The following is a 10,416-nucleotide window of genomic DNA, read 5'->3' as shown; positions in this document are numbered from 1 at the left end:
AGATGTAGGATGGGGATATTAGTAATGAGTATGAGATAAATATAAGTAGATAATAATGGATAGTTTTTGTAGGAAAATATTAGATTAGTGTATAAAGGATGTTATGATTATTTTAGATGTTTGGGAATTGGATAGATGAGAAGGGGAAAGGGTTTTATGTTGATTATGAATAAGTTTTATATGGGGGTAATATTGGTGTATAATAGATATTTATGGGATTTAGTATGAGTGGATATATTATAGTGTAAAATATGAGTTGATGGGTTTTGTTGATAATGGAATTTTAAGTTATTTGTAAATTATTGAAATTATGAAAAAATTGATATAGGAGAGGATAAAAAGAGTTTGATGGTTAAAGTTGTAGGTTTAGGGATATAATGTGTGGAAAAGGGATAGATATTATAGGGGGTGAATAGTATAGAATATTTATAGAGGAGTATTTAAGATATATTTGTTGGGGTGTGATGATTGGATGTGTAAAATAATATTTATAGGAGGTGTTATGGTATGGTGGTTTAGGGGGTGGAGTGAAAAAAAATATTAAGTTATTTGTTTTGTGTGTTATATTATTGTTATAATTTGTGAGGAATTGGTGAGGATATTTGAGATGGATGTGTTAATTGATGAGATATGATTTTATGGTTTTGTAATATAGATGGAGTGAAAAATATGGTGGGTTGAGTGTATGATGTAGGTAAATAAATTATAAGATTTTGTATTTGAGAGAGGAAGTAATTAGTATGTTATTGATATGATATATGAGTTATATTATTTGAGGATGTTTGTTGAATAAGGTAAGGGTATATAGATTATATGGGGATGATATTTATTAGATTTTGTAGAATTAATTTGAGTATGATTATAGGAGATAATTAGTATTTTTTTATATTTGTATGTAAGATGAGAGTATGATTATTATAGAGTTGTAATATATATTTATATAAGTTTTGGAGGGGTTATGTGTGTATGAATGGGGGATTTATTATAAGATATTTATGTTTTTTATTTGGATATAAGTGTAGGTTAGATAGGTTGGATTGATAGTTATTATGGGTATTTTATTTGTTTAGTTGTGTTATTGTGTATTTATTGATGTAAGATGGTGTTGGTGATGAAGGATGGAGAAGTTGAGATGGGTTATATAATATTATAAAGGATTTGATGTATTTTATTTAAAGTTTTTATTGGTATGAGATATTTGTATGATAAGTATTAATGGGTATAATGTTTATTTTGAAGATTTGATTGTAATAAGAGTATGTTATATATTTATAGGGAGGATAATAATATTTATATGATATAAAAGTATAGTATGTGATTTATAAATATATATAATTTTTATGGTTTTAGTATAAATTTTAAGGTGGTATATATTGTAGAGAGGAGAGGAAGAATATTAATAATTTGTAATGAAGAATTTATGTGGATGTTGATGTGATAGATAAAGAATGGTTATATAGGATTATATAGGAGATGAATTAAAAAGGTGTGAATAAAGGAGGTTGAAGAGAGAAATAGTTTTATTGAATAGGAATGGATGGGGATAGATAATAAATATAGGAGTTAGTAATTTTAGGGGTATAAGGGGGGGTTATAGAAATGTGGGTTATAGGAAAATGTAATTGTATTATATGTTGGTTTAGGGATGGTGTATATTGATGATAATTTATTATATTATGTATAGAGTTTTGGGGGGGGGGGGGGGGGGTTTTAAATGGAAGGGGGGTTAGTAGGTATTGATTATATGTTAGTATTATTATTATGGGATTTTTGGGGGGTAATGGAGGTAGATTGGGGGTGGGAAGAGGGTTTGATATAGGGGGGGTTGTGGGGTTTAGAGAAGAGGGTGGTTAGTGGGGGGTTGGTGGGGTGTTAAGTGTAGATGGGGTGAGGGGGGTATTGTTAGATAGAGGGGGGGGGGTGTGAGGTTGTTGGGGTTGTGTGTTGGTGAGTGGGGGGGGGTGGTTTGGTGTGATGGATGGGTTGGGGTGGTGTGGTGTGTGGGGTGTGTGGGGGGGGAGATGTTGGGGGTTTTGGGGGGGTAGAGGGGGGATGGGGTGTTAGATTGTGAGGGGGTAAGTAGGGTGATGTGGGGGTGTGTTATGAGGGTTTGAGATGTGTGGTAGAGGGGAGAGTGGGGGGGTGGTGTGTGGTGGAGAGTAGAGAGGGGTGTTTGTGTTGTGATGGGTGGGGTTGGGGGTGGTTTATGGTGTTGATGGGGGGTGGTTGTGTGTAGTGGGGGAGTGTGTTGGGTTGAGTGGGTGGTGAGTGGGTGGTGGGTTGTTGTGGGTGATGTAGTTAGGGGGGTTTGTGTAGGGTGGGAGGAGTGGGGGGTGTAGTGGTGGGGGGGTGGTGTGTTGGGTGATATTAGGGTGTGTGATTTGTGTTTGGATTGTGTGGGGAGGTGGAGAGGGTGTGGGTGTGGTGGGGGGGGAGATTGGTTGTGGTTGGGTAGATGGGGGGTGTGAGATGTGAGGGGGGGAGAAGGGGGGGTAAGATGTGTTGTGTAGAGAGGGGGTAGATGGTTTGAGGATGTGGGTGGGTGTGAGGGGGTATTAGGGGTTAGAGGAGAGGATGGGTTTAGTGGGGGTTTTGGTGGGGTGGCAGGTGGGGTTATTTGGTGTGGTGGTGTGTGGGTGGGGGTGTGTTTGTGGGTTGAGAGGTGTGGGGTTGTGTAGTGAGGGGGTGGTGTGGTTAGAATAGATAGGAGTGTGGGGGGTGGGGTGTTGTTTGATGTGGTGGGGTGTGGGGGTTGTGGTATTTGTGTGTGGATGATGTGTGGGTGTAGGTAGTGGGGGAGGGTGTGGGAGAGAGTGGTAGGAGTGTGTGGGGTTGTGGTGTGAGGGGTGTTGTGTTGGGGTAGTTGTGGGGGTTTGTGTGAGTGTGTGATTTGTGTTGGTAGTAAGTAAGTGGGGGTATTGATAGGAGTGGGTTTTGTGTAAGGGTTTGATAGAATAGATAGATGGGTGTGAAGAGTAGATGTGTGATGTGGAGTATGATGTGTGGGGTGTGTGTGTGGGGGGGTGGAGAGGTGTGGGTGGGTGTGGATATGGGTGGGGTTATGTGTGTGTTGGGGTTGTGAGTGATGTGGGGTGGGGGTTTATTGTAGGTGGTGGTGTGAGAGTGTGTTGTTGTGTAGTGTGGTGTGGGTTATAGGTATGAAGTGGTGTAGAGAGAGTGATGGGGGTTGGGTAGTGAGTGGGGTTAGAAGAGTGTGTGTGGGGTTTGTGATGGTGTGGGTTTTATGTGTGGTGTGTGGTGTGTGTGAGTGGGTTAGAGAGATGTAGGGTTAGAGTGTGTAGTGGGGTATTGAATGTGGTTTAGAGGGAGTGTGTGGGGGGGTGAGTGGAGTGTATGGGTAGGGTTTGTTTAGAGTAAGATGTGGTTAGTGGGTTTGTGGGTGGTGTGTTGGTTTGGGGTGATGGTGTGGGAGAGTGGTTAGATAGAGAGAAAGTGTGATAGAGATGAGAGGGTGGAGGAGGTAGAGTGAGTGGTGTGAGTAGAGAGAGTTTAGAGATTGTTAGGGGTGGATGTAGTAGATGTGTGGTGTGTGTGGGAGTAGAGGGGGGTGTGGTGATGATGAGGGGTTGGTGAGTTGATGTGTGGGTGTGAGAGAGTGTGGGGGGAGTGGTTGATTGTTGGGTGAGTTAGTGGATGGTGGGGAGGTAGGAGGGGTAGAGAGGAGGGGTTTGATGAGATAAGGGAGTGGGTAGTGTAGTGTAGGGGGTTGATGGTGTGTATGATGGTTAATTGATGTGATAGGGTGTGTGTGATGTGTGTGGGTAGTTAGTGTGTGGGGGGGTGTGGAAGAGTGGTGGTGTGGTGTGTGTTGGGGTGTTTGTGGGGGAGTGTGAGTGTGTTGTGGGGTTGTGTGTGAAGTTGGGGGATGAGTGTGATGTGGGTATGTGTGTGTGTGGGGGTGTGGGTGTGTGGTGGGGGAGAGGGTGTTGGAGTTGGTGAGTGTGTGTGGGGTGAGTTATGTTGTGTGGTTGTGGTTGTGATGATGGGGGTAGTGTTTGTGTGGTGTGTGTTGTGGGTGTGTGTGTGATGAGGGGGTGTTGTGTGTTGTGGGTTAGTGTGTGTTTGGGTGGTGTGTGTGTGTGGGGTTGATGGGTGTGTGTGGGGTGTGTGTTGTGGGGTGTGAGAGTGGGGGGTGTGTTTGGGGGTGTGGGGGGAGTGTGTGGGGGAGTGGGGAGTGTGAGGGTAGTTTGTGTTGGGGTGTGAGTGTGTGTGGGGTTTTTTGGTGGGGATGTGGTTGGGTTGTTGTGTGGGGGGTGTTTGTTGGGGGTGAGTGTGTGTGGTGGGTGTGTGGTAAGTAGTTGGGGGAGGTTTGTGTAGTGGGGGTGTGTGTAGTGTGGGGGTGATGAAGGGGGGGGGAGTAGTAGTGGGTGGGGTGTTGGTAGATGTGGGGTGATAGAGATGAGTGTTTGAGGTGATGTGTGTGGTTGAGTAGTGATGATGTGTTGTGATAAGTGAGGGGTGTGTGTGTGAGTAGTGGTGTGGAGTTGTGGTGTGGAGTGGTTTTGTGTGGGGTGTTGTGTGTGTGTGGTGGGATAGGTGTGTGTGGTGGGTGAGTGTGTGTGATGGTGTGTAGTAGAGTTGGGGTGAGGTGTGTGGGGGTGTGGTGTGTGATGTGTGGGGGAGTTTGTTGTGGGGGTGTGTGTGTGTGGGGGTGTGTGTGTGTGGGTTGTGTGTGTGTGGGGTTTGTGTGTGTGGGGTGTGTTGTGGTGGGGGTTGTTGTGTGGGGTTGTGTGTGTGGGGTGTGTGTTGTGTGGGGTGTGTGTGTGGTGTGTGTGGTGTGTGGGGTGTGAGGTGTGTGGGGTGTGTGTGTGTGGGGGTGTGTGTGTTGGGGTGTTTGTGTGTGGGGTGTGTTGTGGGGGTGTTGTGTGGGGTGTTGTGTGGTGGGGGGGTGTGTTGTGGGGGTGTGTGTTGTGGGGTGTGTGTGTGTGGGGGGATGTTTGTATGTGGGTTGAGTGTGTGGGTGTGTGTGTTTGAGGGGTTGTGTGTGTGGGGGGGTGGGTGGGGGTGTTTTGTGGGGGGGGTGTGTGTGGGGGGTGTGTGTTGGGGGTGATGTTGGGGGGGTGAGTGAGTGGGTGGTGTGTGTGTGTGGGGGGGGTGTGTGTGTGGGGGGGTGTGGGTGTGTGTGGGAGGGGTGTGGGGTGAGTAGTGTGGGTGTTATGTGTGTGGTGGGGGTGTTGTGGTTGGTGGGGGGTGATAGAGAGGGAGTGTGAGGTGGTATGAGGGGAGTGTTAGAGGTAAGAGTAGTGGGTGAGAAGTAGAGAGAGTGTAGAGTAGAGAGATGGTGTTAAAGGTAGTAGGTGATGGTGAGATATGAGAGATGTTAGATTGAGAGGATGTGAGATTAGAGAGAAAGGGTGAGAGAGAGAGAGTGGGAGATAGAAAAATGTTAAGTTAGAATGAGGAGTGGGTTAAGGGGTAGAGAGGAGTGTGTGAGAGTGTGGGGGGAGTGTTTGAGGGAGTGATGATGGGGTGTAGGGGAGTATGTGTGGGTAGAGTTGTGTAGTGTGGTATATTTGTTAGTGGGTTAAGTTGGAGGAGGTTAGAGTAGAGAGGAGTGGGAGAATAGAAGAGAGTGGTTAAGGGGAAGAGGGAGGGTTAGGATAGAGGAGAGGGGAGTGTTAGATAGAGAGGGGAGTTAAAGAGAGGTGGGTTGTAGATAAGAGGGGTGGGGTTTGAGTAGAAGAGTGGTTGAGGAAGAAGAGTGTTAGATAGAAAAGTGGTTAATAGAGAAAGAAGTGTGATGATAGAGAGAGTGTTAGATAGTAGAGTGGTTAGATAGAGAGAGTGTGGTGAGTAGAGAGAGGGGGAGAGTAGAGAGATTTAGATAGTGAGAGGTTTAGAATGTAGGGTGTGTTAGATTAAGTGAGTGTTAGAGGTAGAGATGGGGAGTGTTTGAGGTTGAGAGATGGGTTAAGTAGTTGAGAGAGTGGTAGATAGAGAGGGGGAGTGGGTTAGAGTTGTAGTGGGGTATGAGTGAGATGAGGGTGAGATAATGAGAGTGTTTGATAGAGAGAGTGGGGTTAGAGAGTGAGATGGTTTGAGGTAGAGTGTGTTTGAAGAGGAGGTTTGATAGAAGGGAGTGGTTTGATAAGAGAGTGTTAGATAAGAAGGGAGGTTAGAGGGGAAGAGGGTATGGGTGTTGAGTGTTGGGTTAGAGGGGTAGAGGGAGGTGTTTGATAGAGGGGGAGGTGGAATATGTAGTGAGTGGAGAGGGGAGTGATGTGTGGGGAGGGGGGTAAGAGGGAGTGGGTTAAGGTAAGAGAGTGTGAGAGGTTGGGGGAGAGAGAGTGTTAGAGTAGAAGAGTTGTGAGAGGTAGAGGGGGTGTGGTTAGATAGAGGGGTGTGGTTAGGAGGGGTAGAAGGTGTGTATTAGAGGTAGAGAGTGTGGTTAGAGTAGAGGTGTGTTATAGGTAGAGAGGTTGTGTTAGAGTTAGAGGGAGTGGGTTAGAGTAGAGGGGAGTGGGTTAGAAGGGTAAGAGAGTGAGAGAAATTATTATTATTAGGTGGGGTGTTTTTTTGTTGTATTGTGAAGGTGGATGTAGGATGGATGAATTGGGGATTGAGGTGGGATTATGGTTGGTGAGGTGGGATGTGATGTGATGGATGTGATGGTTGATGGGGGGGATGTGATTTTTGATGGGATGTGTTTTTATGTGGAGGTGGGATGTGATTGGGGAATGGGGAGGGAGGTTGAGGTGGGATGTATTTGATGGATGTATTTGAGGGGTGGATGTGGGGATGTTGGAATGGATGTATTTGAGTGGAATGTATTGATGGATTATTGAGGGATTTTAGTTGGATGGGATGTATTGAGTGGATGTGGGGATTGGTGAGGGTTATTGATTGTGGATTGGTGTATTTGTGGTGGATTAGTTGATGGATGTTGTGAGGGAGGGATGGTGTGATGGGGATGGTGTTGGTGGGTATGTGTTTGGAGGGTTTATGGGTAGGGGTATGTGTATTGTGTGGGAGGTGGGGGTAGGATGAGGTGGGGGGGTATTGGATGTATGGGTGGGTTGGATGGGTAGGTGGGAGTTGAGGGTATGGATTGGGTGGGTGGGTATGGGGTGGTGGTGGGTATGGGGTTGTGGGGTGGGTTGTTTGGGGTGGTGGGTGGGGTTTGGGTTGTTGGGTGGGTAGGTGAGTTGAGGGATGGAGTGTGGTTGGGTAGGTTGGGAATTGGTGGATTGGGAGGGTGGTAGTGGTTGGTGGGTTGGGGATGGTTGTTGGGGATGGTGGTATGGGGATGGATTATGTGGGGGGTGATGGTTGGTTGTGGTATGGGTGGTGGGTGTGGAGGGATGGGTTGGGTTGGGGTGTGGATTGGTGTGATTTGAGGGGGGATGTTTGGGATGGATGTAGTTGATGGAATGTAGTGGGATGGGGGGGTTGTGGGATTGGATGATGATTGTGATGGTTGTGTGTGGTGTGGGAGGGTGTGGGTGGAGGGATGTATTTGGATGGAGTGATTTGAGGATGTATTGGTGAGTGGATGTATTGGGTGGGGAGGTGATGTGGATTGTGGGATGGATGTATTTGGGGTGGATGTATTTGGATGGAATGTATTTGGGATGGGATTATTGGTGGAGTGGATTATTGGTTGAATGGATGTATTTGTGGATGTGATTTGGGGGGGGTGGGGATGTGATGTGGTTGGGGAGTGGGATGTGATTTGATGGATTGATTGGTGATGGATGTGATGTGGGGGGGTGATGGGAATGTGAGTGGAGTGGATGTGATTGAGGGTGGATTGATTTGGAGTGAATGGATTGGTGGAGGGGGATTTATTGATGGATGTGATGGATGGATGTGATGTTGAAGTGTAGTATGGGGAGGGGATGTTGGTGGAAGTGGATTGGAGGGGAGGGTGGTATGTTGATGGATTGTGATTGATGGATGGGATGTGATGGATGGTTTGATAGGGAGGTATGAGGGGGATTGGATTGAGTGGGATGGTTGGGGTTGGAGGTGTTTGTGGTGATGGGGTGGGAGTGTGTAAGGGAGGGGGAGTTGGTAGGGATGGTGGTGAGGTGGTGGGATGTGTGATGGGATGTTTGGGTGGGTGGTTGGGTGGGATGGTTATTTTGAAGGTGGGGTGGTTTGGTTGGGGTGTTAGGTTTGGATGGGTTTATGGGATGGAGGTATTGTGATGGTTGTTGGGTGATGGAGTATTGGATGGGATGGATATGTGTGAGGGGTGGTTTGGGTATTGGAGGGTGTTTTGAGTGGATGTGTAATTGGATGGTTGGTATTGTGGATGGATGTAGTGGGTGGGTGGGTGTGGTGGGTGGGAGTGGTTGGTTGTTGGGTGGTGTGGTATTTGGGAGGGGTGGAGGTGGTGGGTGGTTTGGGGAAGGGTGTTGTTGTGGGGTTGGTTGGGGTAGGGATGGGGTGGGGTGGATGGGGTTGTGAGGTGGGGTGGGGTTGTTGGGTGGGGTTTTGGTTGTGTGATGGGGGAGTGTGATGTTTGTTGGTTGTGATTGATGGGATGTATGGGGATGATTGGATGTGGTGTGGATGTTTGGATGGGGGGATGTATTTGGGAGTGGGATGTATGTGGGAGGGGGATGTAGTGGATGGATGTGATTTGGGATGGAATTATTGAGGGATGGGGATGGATGGTATGGAGTTGATGGGTAATGGGGTTTTGTGGTGGAGGTTTGGGGTATAGGGGTGGTGATATGGGTGGGATGGGTGTTGTTGGTAGTGTGGTGTAATGGTGGTTGTGGGATTGTATGGATGTGGAGTGGTGGGATTTGTGGGGGTGGTTGGGAATGGATGGTTTGTGGGGGGATTGGTGGGGTAGGGTGGTGTGTGGTTGGGTGGGTGGGGTGGTGGGTGGGGATGGGGTGGGTGGGGTGGGGTAGGGTGGGGTGGGGTGGGTGGGTGGGGTTGGTGGGGGTGGGTGGTGTGTGTGGGTGTGGGGTGGGTGGTGTGGGGTGGGGTGGGTGGGGTGGGTGGGTGGGGTGGGTTGTGAGGGGGTGGGTTTTTTGGGGGTGGGGGTTTGGGGGTGGGTGGTGGGTGGGTGGGTGGGGTGGGGTGGGTTGGGTGGGGTGGTGGGTGGGTGGAGTGGGGTGGGTGGGTTTGGGGTGTGTGGGTGGGGTGGTGGGGTGGGTGTGGGTGGGTTGGGTGGGTGGGGTGGGTGGGGTGGTTGGGGTGGGTGGTGGGGTGGGGGTGGGGGTGTGGGTGGGTGGGGTGGGGTGGGTGGGTGGGGGGTGGTGGGTGGGGTGGTGGGTGGGGTTGGTGGGTGGTGTGGGTGGGTGGGGGGTGGGTGGGTGGGGTGGGTGGGTGGGTGGGTGGGTTGGGGTGGTGGTGGGGTGGTGGGTGGTTGGGAGGGAGGGGGGTGGGTGGGGTGGATGGAGGGGTGGGTGGGTGGTGTTGGTGGGGAGGGGTGGGAGGGGGTGGGGTGGATGGGTAGGGTGGGTGGGTGGTGGGGTGTTGGAGGTGTGGGGAAGGGTTTGTTTGAGGGTTGGGTTGGAGGGATTGAGTGGAGGGATGGTGTGTTGTGGGAGGTATTGTGTTGGTGGGTTGTTGAAGGGGTTGGTTTATGGATAGGTATTGGATGGGTTGATTGTTGGATGGTGGGTTGGTGTAGTGATGGGTTGTTTGGTTGGATGTAGGTGATGGTTAGGGTTTTGGAGGGATTATTGGTGAGGGATGTTTGGGGAGGGATTGTTGGGAAGGTTGTGGGAGGGAGGGATGTGATGTGGAGGGGTGGTGAGGGATGGTTGTGGGGTGAGGGTGGGAGGGTGGGTGGGGGGTGGGATGGGATGGGTGGGTTGGGGTGGGTATGGGTGGGATGGGTTGGGTGTGGATGATGTGATGTTGTAGTGGGGTGTTGGGGAGGGTGGGAGGTGGTGGTGGTTTTGGGTGGGAGGTGTGGTGTGGGTTGAGTGTGGAGGGGTTGTGAGTGGTGGGTGGGATGGAGGGGTGTGTTGGTTGGTGGTGGGGTGGTGGTGTGGTTGAGTGGGTATGGTTGGTGGTTTGGTGGGGGGGTGTTGTGGGTGTGTTGGGGTTGGATGGGTGGGGTTGGTGGGTTGGGTGGTGGTTGGTGGGGTGGGTGGGGTTGGGTGGGTGGTGTGGGAGGGTTGGGTGGGGGGGGGGGGGGGAGGGTGGGGTGTGTGTGTGGTGTGTGGATAGTGTTGGGTAGTGGGATGTTTGTGGGGAGTGGATGGGTTGGGGGTTGGTGGTGAGTTGGGGGGGGTGGTGTTTGGGGGGTTGGGTTGTGGTGGGATGGTGGTGTGGTGTTGGGTGGGGGGTTTGTTGGGGGGGGGTTGGGTGGGTGGGTGGGTGTGGAGGTGGTGTTGGGGTTGGTGTGTTGTGGAGGGATGTGGGGGGTTGTGGTGAGTGGATTGTTGGTTTTTTGAGGATAGGGTGGGTGGGAGGGGGTGTGAT

This window comes from Oratosquilla oratoria, unplaced genomic scaffold, assembly GCF_046742065.1.
Source record: "Oratosquilla oratoria isolate Oo_2021 unplaced genomic scaffold, ASM4674206v1 SCAFFOLD58, whole genome shotgun sequence".
NCBI lineage: Eukaryota > Metazoa > Arthropoda > Malacostraca > Stomatopoda > Squillidae > Oratosquilla > Oratosquilla oratoria.
The sequence above is the reverse complement of the archived record's forward strand: the minus strand, read 5'-3'. Positions refer to the sequence as shown.